Consider the following 18,121-nt stretch of genomic DNA (forward strand, 5'->3'; position numbering starts at 1 on the left):
TTTAGATTGTTATCTTATACTGAGTCTAACTTCATCGATCATCTTGTATTCTGTTCTGTGCCTTCACAATCAATAATGATTTTAATCAGCTCATTTTAATGATTGTGGAATAAATGGCAAGGGCATTGCTAAATTAAAGCTTCGGGGACCAACTATTTGTTCTGTCTGTTCACAAATACAAAGGACATTTATGTTTGGTTAGTGTTACGACCCAAACTCGTCTAGGGTGAAGGGGAAGTAACATTTAGAGCCAACACTAAAGAGATTATGAAAAAAGTAACAATTTATTGTTAAGTTGGCTGTAGAAACAAAAATGATGGAAACAGTACACTACTGAAAAAAAAAAAAAAGAACAGGACGTGATCTAATAACAAAAGAAACCCGGAGATGACTTAAGGCCACATGAACTAATGTGTTGATGCTGGAAACAGCATCAACACTAAAATAAACCACAAGGCAAAACCAAAACTAGTAACACAACCAGGAATTGAAAGGCTTGAACAGAGGGCTCTCCACGGATTGGTGAGCCAATCAAGCGAGTGTCCAATCCAGAATGAGGAAGATGGCAGCAGGAAGTGACTGAAAGTAAACCAGGAAGAGACAGGAGGGCTGTAAGTTCCCACAGTGGCACCAGCTGGCAGGAAGATGCAATTACACCTGCAAACATACAAGAAAGAGAAACAAAACAGACATAAACGGCACTAGCCGTAACAGTGAGATAGACTTAGACTTAAACTCAACTTTATTTATCCCTTGGGATTGCTCCTTCAGGGAAATTCTGGTAAAATTATTTCTTCATTGTAATAATGCCTCTTGGAAATAAATTTCATAATGTTAATTTTCCTTTAAATGATGCCATATTTGGAAGGAAAATGCATTTATGGGTTGCATATTCAACACACTGCTTATTCTGCTATATACTCTCGATTTGTGAAACATGAACAAAACAATACATATAGACATATTAACAGTTGCTTTATTTGACAAAAACTTGCCTCAGTAGTGCATGAGAGAACCACAATCCCCTGCATCCGTATTCACAAAGAATCCTGAGACTAAAAGTAGCTCTTAGTGACTTCATTTTAGAAAAAAAACCTAAGAATTTCTCAAATTCTAAGATTTGAAGTGTCTCTAGCCTAGGAAAGAAGAGTTGTTGATTGAAATATGTTTGACTTGAAGTTGAATTATTTCTGTTGTTATACTTGAAGATAAGTTTTCACTTATTTATTCCTTATGTGTGCAGAGTTTGCTGTCAGAGAATGCTGAATACCCACTACCACACAGAACCAGCCTTATCGTGACTCATCTTGAAACAAGTACTTTTACAATGTATGGGTAGATCTTAGTAGATGAGTAGTTTATACTGTGAAAAACTATTTTCTGGTTTCATTTTTCTCTCTGTGGCATGGAAGGGGGTGGGGTTACAGTGTTCAAGTGTGCTCTACCAACAAGCAAAAATGACTTTTGTTATGAAATGACTGAGCTTTCTGGTTTGCACGTGAACCCCCTTACTCGGGGCTCACACTGACTATGATACCAGTTACGTTCCTGATCCTGTTCTGGTTTTCTGGTCAGAAGTTCACTTGGTCATTTCTGTTGCTATCGCTCATAAATTAATAAAAAAACTGCTATGGTTGTTGCTTTTCTTGATCCGGGGACCGCTGCAGCTTCCGGTCGAACTTCCGTTTTGTGGCAGCGCTGTACGGCCCTTGATAATGCCGGGCATACACTGTACAATATTTTCAGGCGTTGCACTCATATACAAGTCAAACTGTACGACGAAACCTCAGGGTTTAAAAGTTCACCGCTCATGAGATCTGTTCTTACACTGTGCGGCCCAATGCGATCTGACTGCTCACACAGTGCGTTCAAAAATTACACGTCGGAATCAGCCCCGTAGAGAGACGCCGCTACTCGGATTCATCTATCTGGAAGCCAAATGTCAACAGTAGAAGAAGAAAAAGGAGAAAGTGTTGATGCTCACTGTTGCTTCTCCGTAGTTTGACTCCATGTCACACGTACCGCCGTCATCCTTCTCATTTGAGAAAACGAAGAAGAATCTACTTGCGCACACGCAAACAAGGAAATCGGCTCGTAGATGGTCGTAACTCCGCTTCAACAGCAGGACGCGCTCACGATCACTCACGATCACTCACGAGGGCCGAATGAATTTCAAACATGTTTGATTTTCATCCGATTCCTGATCGGGAGGTGGTTGTGAGAGGCTAATCGCCCCTCGTTACCCCCCGTGTACTACATGACGCAAGGCGCACGATCAAGCTGAAAGTCGGGCCGATCCTAAAAATTCTCATATGGCTGAAGAATCGTAGCCTCGTGAGACCATCCTGATCTCGCGAGCTTTCAAGGTTTCACTCGCAGATCAGTCTGGCTACCCTCCGTTAAAGAAAATTTGGAGCCGTTCACCAAACGAACGTCCAATCAGCGTTGGCTTTGAGGCGGGTTGAGGTGTGACGCAACGAGAAACGACAGTTCAGTCTAAAGACATGGCGGCTTCAGCCGATGAAACTAGCGTTAGCGTGGCTATCGAGCAAGTTTTATCGGAATTACAGAGCATTTCTTTGCTGAGCTAACGAGCCTTTACCTGCAGCAGCAAGAGTAGCTTGGCTTGTGGTTGTGTTTTCGTGGTTGCTCTGTTACGAGCGACGACGAATCTGATTGGTTTATTTGGCCCGTCTATCACCAACATAGGCCAATCAGCTAACCAGTATTTTCGCCCCTTCCCAAAATTACTTCAACGGAAGGTTTCCAGATGGATATGCGGAGCAAATCTATCTGGCGGAGTCAGGTAAGAAGAATCGGCCCGAAAAGGGCAAAAACCCGTACAGTGTATGCCCGGCTTAACCAGAGCCGCAACTGCACGTGGCTGATATGAGTGCACACATTGATTTTTAATGATTTGGCAGGCAGAAAAGTGACTCCTGTTTCTGGTGGTGCAGTTTATACCTGACAACAGTCTCAGGAAGAGACAGGTTGATCTGAAGATAAAACACCCAAACACAAGTTTAGGATTTGGGAAATGTAGTCCAGCGCAGCAACAAATATCCTTGTCCCTACACTGGAGAAACTCGACAACAGCTTTTCAAAAGGATGGCGCAACAAAGATGATCCAACTCATCAAGACTCATTGTGAAACTCAGACATTATAAGATTGAGAAGAGCAGTATTTATAGGGTGAAAGAAGCCAGCAATTCTAAAAATAAAAGAAACAACTCTAAACAGAGGAAGCGACCACAGATTTCCTCTTTCTAACACCTACTCTACAGTCCTGCCTGATTTCCCCAGGCAGGTTTTTTAGCATTTCACAGCTTGGGACATGAAACCAAAACTACCCACATGTTGGCATCATTAGGGACATAATTGGGCTGTTACGCGACAGTGAACCTAACACTAAACCAGATGGAGCATAGGGTTACTGACTCATGTGAACTTAATGACCCTATTAGTGGGATTGTTCTGTCTTTGATTTATTTTCTTATAGAAGCAAATAACATTTGGTGTTTTCAAAGAAGCTGTTAAGGTTTATTTGCTATCTCAGGAGGTTTAAATTTTTTAATAATGGTAGATGCAGAGGTTTATATCAAATATAGTTCCTTGGTGTATTATTTATACCTCAAAAACTTTTACCCACGTTGTCCCTCACCACCCACTATCAAAACTGAAGAAGCCTATTGGATGAGAGCTAAAACATTGATGGAAATTAAGTTACCTTTAATTATTTGGTATTTTCATGTTTTGGATAACTAAGAATTTACATTAATGCATGACACTTTAGTACAGGTGTGCAAATAGCTATTGTTATATATACATCTTGGCTTATGTGACCAATGACTGGTCTGCATGCTCACCAAGGTACTGTAGGTACCAAGTAAAGTATGCACTCTTTCTGGGTGCTTAGCCTGGGGTTTAACTGTTTCTGCCAATAAGTGTCTATTTCAGTAAAAAATAACTAATCAACACATCAAAGATCAAGATCTAAAAGGATAAGAATACAGGCATGTTTGTCTTTTGAGATAAATAGCCCAGTTCATCTACCCCGTTCTGCAGCCCACTGCAGCGTAGTTCTGTCACTCTTCTTTCAGCTGCACTGCTGTCTGAGGTCTATTTCATCTACTCAGCATCATCAAGCTAGCCTTCACTAGCCTTGCAGTAGATAGCCTCCACTCAGCTCTGCAGCTGGTGGCCAGCACCAGCCTTTGAGAAGCTAGCTGCATTCTGATGCTGTTTTCATCATGGCAAATGTTTTAACTGCCATCCGGACATTTTTTTGTGTTGTTTGCCATCTTCGATGGTTATGACTGGTTGCTTTCATTTTATTCTGACCCCTTTAACAACAGTAAATTATGGTCTAGGCACAATTCTTAGTTTGTTTCTACACACTCAATAGAAAGCAATGTGTCATTGCTCTTATGCTATAACTGTCTAGTAATATTGAACTTAACTCTGGCCCAAACATTAAATGTCTCAGGACTCATTTATATTTAAAGTTACTTTAAATCTAGATCACAGTTTGGAGTTATACACCTCAATATCCAGAGTTTACTGCCCAAAGATCAGGTGAAAATTTTGGCTAATTTATTTATTTATTTTTTATTAAAAAAAAATTTCTAAACTTGTCTTATGCTAATTAGAGAGTTTGAATTTCTTGCTTTGAAGTTGGAGCCATTTTGGGGTAATTTTATCACTGTTGTGGGTTGCTGCAGGCCAGCATCAGCTTATCCTCCTGATACCCACCAATACATTTTTGTCCTCTGAGGGGATTTGACATTTTGGCCACCAATGCAACACTTTTGCAATCTATGATAGTCCCACTGCACTTTAAAGAGGCATCATGGGCTTTCTATTGATGTCAGATTTGTTGGGATATGGCAAATTGAACACATGCACCGTCTTTTGAAAATGGTAGCAGTTCTTGAAACCACCTTTTTTGGCGGTAAGTGATCAATTATCTTAAGATTTCACATATATTGGTAATATTTAGATTTCCTCTCAAAATATACATTAATAAAAAAATATACATTAATCTCAACCATTGGACATTTTCTTCCTTTGTATGTTACAGTGGAAATTTCTAGTGTCCATTTCTAACCACGTATCACACGGAAGCAGAGAATTGAGTCAGTAGGAAGGACTTTACAATTGTGGAAATGGCAAGCCACAAAATAAAATAAATTGACAATTTCAAATGTCATACGTGTTTAAAAAATGCTAAACACAGCTAGATTAACAGATAAGACCAACAGGTATTTGAGAAACTAGAGAGATGATATAGAAGATATTTAGACTTCATGCTTCTCCTGCCAGAATAAGTAATTGCTCAGGCACAGTGCAGTCCAGGTCAGCAAGTTGACCAAGTCATTAATTTAAATGTATTAGATAATTACAAATTTAAAAAAGGATGTATGTTTTTAGGCATACATTCAAAATAAATGTAATATATTTGTTTGAATTGCAGAATAATAAAGTAAAGTTTTATGGCCCATAAAATGTGATGTCCAGTGTAAGAGACAAAAACCTAAATAAAAAACATTTATGAAAATATATTATGTTTCTTTCAGCTTCATTGCTATAAAAACTATCAAAACAAATCTAAATATCAAAGCATTTTTTCTTTAGCGTCTCAGGAGTGAGACCCTGTCAGCACTGAATGATCAGCTTTTAAATTTAGATTAATGATATTCTTTTTACAGCAGATTTGAAGTGGGGCAGGCTGACCCCAGCCTCTGCTTGTTTTATATGCGTTTGTGATGCTTTTAAATTAACATAAATGATTAATGAGGCAACACACCCATATTTCCAGAGACATTTTCTCATCTTGACTTGTTCTTAACTCATTTTCCGCATAAATATTTAAGTATTGCTGAATTAGCTAAACTCCTAAAACAAAGACCTTGTTTAATTCTGAAATGAGATGTGAATCATTTCTGTGAGCAGGCTTTCTATCATGATCTATGACATGATCTTTTGACTGGCCAAAAGAAGTCCCTGGACACCCTGGACAGATTACCATTCCATCACAGGGAACCAGGGAGACATAGACGTAAAGAATCACCATGTCCACACACTCAGGTGGTTGTGAATGATGGCAAGATGCTAACAGCCCATTGCACATTCTCTATTTTAGATTTGGACAATCATTGAACGGTAAAGCAAGTATATCTTACTTGTATGAGTCAAATAGTAAAGAGATCTGTCCTGAATATTACCTCAACAGACAAATTATGGTAACAACGAACCACTGCTGCATTAGTATTTCCTGGAGTGACTTGTGATATGATGCTTGTATGAAGGGGGTGTTTTTTTCCCATTCCTTTTCCTAAACCCCAAAGGAATGCAGAGAAATGTAAATGCTGGATATTAGCTTGTAAGAGAGATTGCTTTATTGTGGAAAATGGGACCAAAAGACAGCTGTTTACATATCGCCAGTGGTAAATTGAACTTCCAGACCTAATACCAGCAACTGAAATGTATGTGCAGCTAAATTTTTTGCCTTTTTCTCAGCAGAATGAAAACATCATCATAACATCCATGACATCCTTCATCATTGTTTGTGATCAGCACTAATTGGAGAGAGCAATTAGTCTAACTGTCAGGTTTTTGGACTGTGGGAGGAAGCTGGAGTACCCAGAGGGAACCCACACATGCATAGGGAGAACATGCAAACTCCATGCAGAAAGACCCCCGGCCAGGGTTTGAATCTTTGCTTCAACACTGATGAGAAAAAAATGCGTGGCTATTTTATGACAGTGGTTGCAGTCAGGCCAGAGCTTCTGTGAGAGGCAGGCCTTTTGACACTCATTTCTGCAGTCAAAGCTTTTCATTTTACAAGAACAGGTTTCATACCCTTTAATGTTCTAGTTACTTGTGTTTTAGCTTTTATCCATATATCCCACTGTTCCAAAGCCAATTGAAAATGTGTGCTAACCAACCAGCATAATTGGTCTTTACCACACTGGGATCAAACCTCTTCAGCACTCCACTGGTCTGCTGGATACCTGTCTCTGCCATAAAACTTTCTCTGATCATATCTGTACATTTGAAAACTGCATGGTCCCTAAATGTCAGAGTACACTTATTACTCATACCCTAACTCTATGTAATTAAGAACATCTTATGTCTCTTACTTAGAATGATACTTAAACAAAATAAGATAACAGTGGCTGTTTCTTTCTTGGGAAAAAGAGCTAAATTCTTTATCACCCTGAGTAATACTGATGACCCCTAAGGACAAGGTTTCCATTTTAAAGATGTCTTCAATAAAAGCTTTTCTAAAGAAACCTTTTCATCTGCCATGAGGCTACAGTGCTGTGAAAACCGTTTTTGCTCCTCACACATTTATTCGGTTTCTGTTTTGTCATGACAACATTTAAGGTAGCACAGCACACATTTTAAATTTTCAGATCATTAAACCAATCTTATTATAACATGAAAGTAACCTGAGTTGATACTGTTATGAAAATATATAATCAGTTTTTGTGTAATTCATGTATGTTTCTTAAAGCTTTAAAGAGTTATGCAAGTTTGGTTAAACTGTGTTGCTTGGAGTGAAAAGAGGACGGCGTTTCCAGGCTCACTAACAGGCAGTAAATCAGTTTAACAGTCTCATGGGATACTAAGCAAAGTTGGTTTACAGTTTGAAAGCTTTTTTATTGTTCTTAATATTTTTCTTAGTAGAATCCTAAAAACACCTGTTCAATGAATTAAGAAGTTAGTTCCTGAGTTGACACTGAAATGCGGATCTGTATTGCTTGGGAGAAGATAAGCGTTATAGTGACTAAGTGTGTGGATGAAACCCACCCTCCATGTACACTCCGTCAGGGGCAGGTCAGCCTATCAAAAATATGCCCCTGGGCGGTTTTGAGCTGACACTAGCTTACAATCGGCATGGATGGGTGGACTCCGTGTTATACTAAGTGAGCTTTATTATAAAGCTTGTAAGTGTGTGTCTTCCCTTGGAATTCTAGCTGTAATAAACATATGTAATACAATTGTAATAAGTATCCCACGATTGGTGCTGCATGTGCTGTGAAGCGGGCACTGTACCGGTCTGTTGTGGTAAAGAGAGAGCTAAGCCAAAAGGCAAAGCTCTCGGTTTACCGGTCGCTCTACGTTCCTACCCTCATCTATGGTTTTCAGCTTTTTAATTTCTGCCCCCTTTTTGTCTGTTTTAAAAATGTGGAACATTTTGTGTCCATTTTTTTCCATTACCTTGTATGAACTGTGTTATTGTAGCAGAGGTGAAAGGTTTACAGAGACAGGGGAAAATCAAATATTATTTGGACAAATTGTGACATTAAACACATACTCATATCTTTCTGGTAAAGGGAAAAAATAAGCATAAAAGTGAATTTCAAGTGAAACTTCAGTTTCCACTGGTGAGGAACAGCAGAGCTGGTTGGTAGAACATCTGAGGCAGAACTCAGATGACCCAGAGTGTGTGAAGGGTTAGGGCAGCAGCAACTGGTCCACTAAACATTAAGCTCATGCTTAATGAGCTTAATGTTTGGTAAGAGTAAGAGTCTCAATTAACCTTGGACTCAATCTACCTGTTCACACCACTATATATACTCACCTTAGTCTCTTCCTGATCACCGGTTCGTCTGCAGTCTCCTGAACACCATGCCTGTCTCGCTCCTGTTCGTCTCCTGCTCCTGTTCCAGTCTGTTCCCGTCTGCCAGTTCCTGCACCCCTACAACCTCGATTGGTAAAATGACTCTGGCTTTCATCATCCACTCCCTGCTGCTTCAATAAACTCTGGAAACCAGCTCTGTGTGTGTGTGTGTGTGTGTGTTGTGTCCGGGTTCATCCAAGACAAATCATGACAGAACGAACCGGTCAAAGGATGAACCCGGTCACACACAGAGCTTGGTGCAGGAGCTGGCAGGACTCTGGATTCGCTCCATTTCAGCTCCATGGGTGCCTTCGCCTCTGGTTCTGCTCTCGTCGGGATCGCTGTCCATGATGCCCCGCCTCTGGTTCATCTTGCCTGGGTCACTGCTCTGCGACGCCATGCTTCTGGTTCGTCTTGCCAGGATTGTTGTCCACGATGCCCCGCCTCTGGTTCGTCTCGCCGGGTTCGCTGTTCGTGATGCCCCGCCTTGGGATTCCCCCAGAGGAGCTGGCCCAAGTGGCTGGGGAGAGGGACATCTGGGCCTCCCTACTGAAGCTGCTACCCCTGCGACCTGACCCTGAATAAGCAGAAGAGGATGGATGGATGGAGGGATAAATATATGTATATTTCAAGTGTTTTGTCTCTGATAATTGTTTTCTTCCTTTGCTGCCAAATCTACGAACTGGTTGAGGTGGGCCATAGTGAATGAAACAGGAAGAACTAGAGGCCGTCCTGTGGTGGATACAGGCGGGGGGCGCCGGGGGCGCGCGCTCCCCCCTTCTGGAGACCAAAATTATTTTTTTAGAGCCCGAAATTTTAAACATCCTTCATAGAATTAAGATTAATAGCCAGTACCTGTCATCTAGAACACGCTGACGCCGGAGCGGCGGTCGAGACTCCGAATTTTCGAACATGAATTTGAATTGCTCACAGCTCAGGTCTTGCGTTATTACAACGTGACGCGATTAGTCAGTGATACCACAATACCACGCGTTGAAGCGATTGCGAGGAAATGGTGAAACAGGAGACTATTTAAGGCCAAAAAAAAAAAACAAACAACAATCTCTCTTGAAATTCTGGTCCAATCAAACAGAAGGGTTAGTAGAAACCAACTCGATCACTTTATAGTTTAGATAAAGGCAAATTTATATGATTTAGATTTAAGAAGATTGACAATTTGTATCCAGTCAAAAACCCGACCAAAACCCAACCGGCCGACGAAAGGCAAATTAACAAGTTTTTTGTTTTTAGGCCTATCGACCATGTCAACCTCTTACCTTTTAGGCTTTTAACATTTTTAATTTTTAAATATTCATGAACTTTTTTCTATTTAAGTGTGCTTACATACTTTTTACTTAGGCCTAGCTTGCTAGCTTAGCTACCGTAATTGCTTAATATGGCCAAAATTTAGCAATTTCGAAATCGACACATTTAATTGTTATTTTGGGCCTAAAATGTATATTATTTTAATGTATCCTTCTTGTCATTCAAAAACATTAATTAATGTTGGGTGCTGTAGTAATAAATGCAGAGTTATTAGCTTATATGTATATAATCTGAATAATACAGATAGAAAAATTAATATCTTTTCTATTCTTCAGTGGGCCTGGCATGAGTATAGAAAATGAGCCAAGTGTTGACATGTATGATCGTTCAGACATTGGAGACACATAAAAAAGGTATGATGATTGCTAGAAAATGTTGATAATGACATCAACAAAATCATCATCTCAGAAGGTTGACAAATGTCATCTTCTGGGATGCTGGGATTCTTTGGTAATTTAGCCTCACATTGTCTTGACATGACCCTTAGGTGCGCATCCCCGATCCGCCCCTGCCGTCTTATTAATACAAAGTGCAGTTTTCAAATGACTATTTTATTTCATTCAAGTTAACCACACCACCTAGCCCCCATGTGGAAGAGTAATTGGATACACTGGCCACGTACTGTAAGCGGCATTTCTTATGAGTGTGTTTTTAAAAGCATAAATTTACACCAGACACATCATCCACGGTGCTTTATTTTTGACGACTCTTATTTTGGGATACTTCCGGAAGTGAAATTTTGACACAGTATGTTTTCCCGTTTATTCCATGTCAAATAGGAGTGTGTATACACATCTGAAATTAGAACTTCAATCTAATTTAGCTGACGCGTAGCATTATGCTTCTGGTGTACATTTATTGACTGAATAAATAAAAAGCTAACAAAAGCGTGGAACGCGTATGCTGCTCTGCTGCACTTTGCAACTTGCCAGTGTGTTTCCTCCTTAACACCACTTTCTCCGAAGAGGGAGAGCTATCCGTCTCCGCAGGGAGGACAGGGTAGTTGGACTACACTGCCCTGTTTCTGACATAAGGCCAAAATAAAAGTACTTTTATATTGAATTAACTTACTTGGTTTATTGTTGCTAGCGCATACTCCGGGCACAGGCTACTTTACATGAATCCACTTCTAGTTTACTGTCAGGCAGTCTTGTAGACTGCTCAGGAGGCCGATCAGGTAGTGACACAGTGTACCGTAATGCTCTGAATGTCCATTGAGCGGAGTGGCTTTGTTGCTAACCAAAGCCGTACTTACACATTTTAACAGATTTTTGAGCGCATTGTACCACATAAAATCCATCAGTAAGCACAACTTTAATCATATATAAGGCACACCTATTGTAAGGCGCACCATCAATTGTGAGAAAATGTAAGGATTCTAATTACGCCTTATAGTCTGAAAATTACGGTATCAGTTTCATTCGTTTTATGTTAAAAAAAATTAGAAAAGTTTTTCTTTGCTATTTTGTTATTACGTTAATGAACAGATATTTTTATTTTAGTTTTTAAAATATCACCTAACCTAATGTTATATTTTTTTCTCTTTCCAATCATTTTAAATACTAAATCAAATGTTATGATTAGTTACTCAGTACATGAATAGACTTCTTACCAAATATTTGTTTTAGTTGTATTTGAGTAAAAATATACTGAAGTAATGCTACTCTCACTTGAATGCAACCTTTGGCTACTTGACCCACCTCTGAATGTTTTTGAGATCTTTTGGACCATTCAAGTTGCCAGACAGGTTGATTTATGCGATTTTTTTTATTCACACTGTGGCCATGCAGTAACCAGGCCTGAGTGTAGCTAGTAAAACAAAATCAAAATTTCTGATTTAACAACTCACCATTTACATTTAGTTTGTACCAGATAGGTTTGGATAGCTGTCGCCCCAAGTGAGCGCTGGGATCTCTTTAGAGAGAGAAGATCCCTTTTTACTTAAGATTATACCTAACTGGTACAGTAAAGAGTTTCTAAACATTTGTAAAAAATCTAATGTTGACTGAGACCAGCAATGACAACAATTTCTTATAGACACCGTCACGCCACAATCACTTTGGCAAATAAATAAATTGCCCAAGGATATATTTCCATTCATGGAAATAGCTGACCACGTTTAATCATTTTATTAACTAAGATGTTGTGTTTTTTAATTACTTTTATAGACTTTCTAAAGAGAACACTGTCATTTTGTCAGTAGCGTGCTCCCACCTAAATGTCCACTGACAGCAGAAACAGCCTAAGATGTGGTGGTGTGGTTTTACTTTCCAAGAAAACCACTGCACACTTTAATCTGTTGCATCGCCGTTGTTTTCTGACTGTTCCCCAGCTGCAGCGTACACCTCGCTGCAGAGCCAGGGGAAAGCCTTGTTTATACTGTTTGATGTGGAAACTTGTAAAAACCCAACTGTTTTAGGCAACAATATCATGTGCTCTAAAACCATTTGACCTTTAATGTTCTTTCTGGTGGGGGTTAATTTTCCCTGTCTCCCCTGTTGGTCTGTTTGTGAAGAACATACCTCATCAGGGAAGGGGTTGGGAGTTTTTTCACCCTTTTCTTTCATGTTAATCAACAAAAGCAGCAGTGGAAAATAAGGCAAGGTTCTGTCTGTGGAGTTCTGCATTCTTTTGAACCCACACTGTTACAACTTCCCCAGCTGATAAAGTCAAGCCAAGCAATTCACTAATGTCACAGTATAGTAATAGAAACATTTACATTTAAGATGTAATAAATGTTTACCTTTTTATTAGTACAATCAGACAACACACTAAAGATTTTCATTAAATGGACTGTTGGAAGTTACCTCACAGGATTAGAAGATGGGCACATCCCGGACAGGTCTCCCGTCCATCACAGTGTATCCAACCCTCAACTCTCAGTTCCCTCTGAGCAACGGTCACTCCTTCAAGAAACATAACCATGTGCACACAGTCACACCTCAGAGGGAAATTTACCGGCACCATGCATAGTTTTTGGACAGTGGGAGGAAGCAGGAGTACCCAGAGAGAACACATGCACAGGGACAGGGAGAGACTCCAATCAGAAGGGCGTCTGCCGAGAGTGAAATCTAGCTCCTTCTTGTTGTGGCCTTCATTGCTTACTCCATCTCTGCTGTGTAAAAATATGAACGTAAATGTTGTTAAAGGAGGTGGTTAATATTTAGTAAAATTACAGTTTGAGCTGAAATCAAAACGATTGTGCATCAGTTCTGAAAATGACCTGAAGACTCGAGTTCCTTCAGGATGTAGAGTTGAAATCAGTAACAGACAGCAGCTTAAAGAGAAGACTGATGAAGCCAGCATGCGTAGTCAAAGCTTAGTGCAAATGCCATTCCAGGTCCCCATATGAGGCAACATATGGGAACCTGGGAGAAGCACATGGGCCTGATCTGCATGGATTTCATTGATGGCTGTGTGAATGACTGCTACCAAACTACAGTGGGGATGAATAGACAGACACAACAGTGTGGAAGAGATAAGGGCAAGAGATGCATTGAAGCTCTAAGTGGAAGAAATAATTTGGCTTATGATGAATACCTCTAACAGCAGAAATAACTCAAGGACTCTATGAGCATCATAACACAACATTTAATGTTCATCAAGGAAAACAGCAAGAAAAACAGCTATCCAGTCCAACCTGTAACATATCTTATTGTGTTGAGTGTGAATAACAGAGTCCAGTGACTCTGCCTGTCTGTCTTTTTCAGGTTTTAGATCTAGTCCTTTATAGCAGCAGTCACAGCACGGTTACAGTCAACGAGAAGGCCACAGAAGATTCAACATTACTGTATCTTTGTTTTGTTCTTCTGGTATCTTTTTTACCAAAAATTAATTAAATGTTGTTCCCCACCAATGGCAATCTGTGCAACAGAAAACAGGAGCGATAAAAACACACAAAAAAAAAAAAAAAACAGATCTACCAAATGGAAACATGTTTCATTAAAACTACTGCATGGATTTAAAAACAAGTTTTTTTTATAGCAACTGTTATATAAAATTATGGGGAAAAGTACTTTATTTTGAAAGATCAAAGAGCTCTCAGTCTTCCTAAACACGCTATCAGTTGAGAAGCTAAACCCACAGCCATGTTGAGCTGATAAATCTCTGTCATTTTCTGTATCTTTTGCCTTGGGTTCCCCTCTACGTCAGAAGGGATGATGGAGCCTTACCTGGCTGGGCATACTGCCCACTCATGGCTGCGCAACAGCAGGAAAAAATGTTTGTTACTTATTTTCCTTTGTGCAGAGACAGCCATGTTTTCAGAGAGGTGAGGAAATGCCGCAACACTCATACAAACTCAGATTTGACTGATATGGATGATGTGCAGCTCTTGCCATAGTGTCAGGGTCCTATTGAGTAGGGACATCCTGCGTGGGAGCATTCTGAATGAAAGTGATCGAACATGGACAACATAGGTTGGGATTCCCCAAAGGTTAGGAAATGACCCAACCTGTTGTATTAAAAGCAGCCAACCCGTCACCGATCTATTGACAAAGCAGCAGGAGAACCTTCAAACAACTTCTTTCTTCACAGGCTTACATTAGCTGGATCTTAACATTGACTAAATCCAAGCCAATAACAGAAATACAAACGGCTAAAGCTTAGTTTTAGATTGAAGTCACATTATCCTCTGGAAGTTAAGACAAAGCTACCTGCAAGCTATGGCTGGAACATTAATCTCCACTTGGATGCTGAGCCTCCTTCTGCTCCCTTTTTTCATGCCAAGCTTCGTCAGATGCGCACCGTTGAATTCTTGCTGCGATATAAGGGGGGACATGTTTTTTATGAATATAGAGGGACTGGGAAAGTTATTAAAGGTAAGGAAAATTCATTAAACCGTTTTACAAATCTTCTTTCTGAGTCACGCAGGGCAGTGGCACTTGGCTGTTAAGAATCTGTTTGGCAAAAAAGGCACTTGACAATGTGACCAACAATGAGATGCAGCATCGTTGCTGTCATGTCAGCCACAGCGTTGTGTGGGTTCAGTGATGCGTTGATAACTGAGCGTGCAGTCAGTTAACTGTAGCTACGGGTGCTTCATTGTGTTTAGCTCTTCTTTGCTATGAGCTCTTCTGGTCTGATGTATCCAACTCTGTTTTTCTTTGTATTGACAGGCATGTCCAGGTAACTGCAGCTTGGAGACCAACTCTGTAAGTAGAACTCATGCATTTTTAACTAAGTTTCTCTGAAAAGTTGAAATCTTTAAAAAGGCCGAAAGTCATGAAGATTACTCTCATGATTACAGTTCTTTACTGCTTGTTCTAGTTTTCCTTTGCCTAATATAAAAATCCGGGTTTTTAGACTCTCCAAAGTAATCATGCTAGTACTGAACAATGCTTCATCATAAGTATTTTAACAGAATGACTTTCTGAAAGAAAGAATGAATTTTTTTTTCAAGAAAATCACAAAAACCTTATAAATTGTTAGGTGTTTTAGTAGGTATCATGCCTCCTTGTTCATTAAGTTAACTGTTCGAGTGAGACTATGAAATCTTCCAATAAGGGCAGAAACAAATGCAAAAATATTAGAACACTAAACAGCAGTGTTGTAAGACATTTTTCTGTTTAGATAAGCAAGTTTCCATAAAAATGATCAACTCTTAAACGGCTTCAATTTGCACTGTGCATCATGCAGCTGAAGCTGACATGCAATGGGCACAAACGAGGCCCAGCATCATGATGCGTTTACCACTTCCTCTTCCCTTCGCTGCTATCGCATCTGAAACAGCTGAAGCGGTTAGAGACAGAACTGCATTACTGTTGCACATCATTTTTTCTACACTGAGAACAGCTTCATGGTTTAGTACTGTAATGATTAACATGTCAGCATTATTCTTTTGTCTTTCCTACAGAATTCAATGAACAACTCGTCCACATCTGAAGAGGTGAGGGTAATGCTGTTGTTTATAGAGCAGAAGAGGTTTAATTTTTTGCCTGTGTCAATCTGATGTGTAAATATCCTAATTAGCCAGAACATTGTAATAAATCGGAGATGATTAACTTGCTCAGAACTTTACAAGCATGAGAACCCAGGTAATGATTGACTTACAGAGGTGACAGCACAAATGTACAGGTGTCCATGCTCCTGTGTGTAAAATGGATTTATAAAATATTAGGTTGAAATCCTAGATTGCTCTTAATATTATGGCTGATAAACTACCAGGCTGTATGTAGAGACTGAATGGCTTTCTTCTACAAGCGTTTACAATATATTTACTACATCCACTGTTTAGTTTAGATGAGCACATTTACTTGGAACAGATGCCAGTGTAGATTAACAGCTCCTTCACAGCCCTGGTGTAGTTATTTAAATCAGCAAACCAATTATACTCAAACTATATTCAAATTTCCTGATTAAAAAGTGTAAACTGTGTCTTTACAAAACACATAATTGGCTTAGTTTGCTTAGTGTTAAATCCAAGTTCAGAGGGAAAGTTTAAAACCTTTAGAATGACGGAAATATCAAGTGACATCATGAAAGAGCTTTGAATGTTGTGTTTTAGTTCAAGAAAAATAAACCAGGATTGATGGGACGTTGCAGTCCATTACGTTAGCGGTTTTCAGATTACTGAGTGAGAGTTTCTTATAACAATGTGTTTCCTCCTCTGTGCAGACATGCGCCTTTCCTGGTCGTTTCATTGAAGGAGTTAAAAGTCTGTCAAGAAACCCTCACTTTAATGCAACCCTTGACAACCGGAGTGTCTTAGAACATCTGGTCGACAGACTAGAACAAGCTCGTAGTTGCTCAACAATGGTAAGTAATTATGACCACTGAGGAAAATATTCAACCTCAGCTCAATTCACTCACTGTCTCCAAGCAGTATGCATAGCACTGAGTTTGACTGTGGTCTACTTTTTAGTAAAAGGGTCGATCTTTGTGTTGTAGTTACACCTGACAATGGCAAAACTTATAATAAAAATGCTGCAAATACATGCTGTATTCCAGCATAATCCTAGCTATGAACCTGATACAGCAAGCAAATAGGGAAACACAAGCCTTTACAGTAATCACATGATTTGTACATAAAATGGTGCCATTAAGCTTGACTACTGTTTCTCCCTTCAGGTGGACATGTATTGCTCAGACAGCAGGAAATCAGATCCCATCGTTTCAGCAATTGATCTCCAGAGCAAACTGAAAACGCTGATGCAAATGTACAAATCGAAATGTGGTAGACGAAACTGAGCCATGCACCAAACTCGGAGCTTTGGAAATCATTGGTCATTTTTTGGGTAATTTTGTTGTTGCTGCAGGGGATCAATGTTTCTTAGCATGTTGGTGAAGACATGTATGAATGTTTCATACCTCCAGACTAAATTTGATTATTATTTCTGTGTAAATCCATTTCCATTCTCACTTGGATTTTTGTGTTTTTACACTCAGTCCAGTTGTTCCACCTTTTTTTTTTTATTGTAGGTCAGAACGAATCTGGACAAAATGTTGTAACCCAAGAAAAAAAAATTACTAATCTGCATGAAGAAGTAGTCAATGAATACCTCTGTATTAGTTTGTGACCATTTCCCAAAGTTTCTTTTTTTTATTACAATTAACCACCTGGTGATTCCAAAAAGTTTGTTAAACACTATGTCAGTATAAAACAGTACATATATAAAATGTAACCTTATGAAGTTGATCATGACTTGTGCTACGTAGTTTTGAAAAGTTTACTCATTATTTATTTTATTTATCATTAATTTATCAATATGGTGTAGATGCATATTGAGATATTTGTCTTTGGTTTTGTGTATTTATATATGTTATAAATGGTTGAGCTTGTTTGATTTCAATATGTAACATCATACTGATGTCTTAAGGCATGATGTAAGGATCCTTTTCTAGTTTGGTCATATTGAACAGTGAGGACTATTAAATCCTAATACCCTTGTCTTTTATTTTTTCTGAAATTTGTTTGTTGTTCTGTCCTAAAAGTAATATTTTATGCTACATAAATAAAACAAACTTTTGTCAATTTATCCTCTTTGTGGTACATTTCTGTTTTATTCTATCTATCAATAGCTGGCCTGAGGTGATAAGATTAAGTAATTGCTTCAGGCCATATAAGCCACCAGGAATTCCCCTCTTCAATTGTCACAACCTATAAACAAAAGGATAGACAGGAACAAATACTTGAAAGTCATAAACTGTCAGATGCAACCTGTCACA

The 18,121-nt window shown here is 39.2% G+C and overlaps 1 long non-coding RNA gene across 1 annotated transcript; it reads left to right on the forward strand.

Annotated features, from left to right (window-relative positions):
- The first annotated feature begins 14,951 nt into the window (after positions 1-14,951).
- On the forward strand, positions 14,952-17,875 carry LOC110369504. The gene is made up of 4 exons (XR_002429129.2): positions 14,952-15,108; positions 15,810-15,842; positions 16,571-16,711; positions 17,024-17,875. It is a non-coding gene; the product is annotated as an uncharacterized LOC110369504 (long non-coding RNA).
- The last annotated feature ends 246 nt before the right edge of the window (positions 17,876-18,121 follow it).

This window comes from Fundulus heteroclitus, chromosome 23, assembly GCF_011125445.2.
Source record: "Fundulus heteroclitus isolate FHET01 chromosome 23, MU-UCD_Fhet_4.1, whole genome shotgun sequence".
Lineage (NCBI taxonomy): Eukaryota > Metazoa > Chordata > Actinopteri > Cyprinodontiformes > Fundulidae > Fundulus > Fundulus heteroclitus.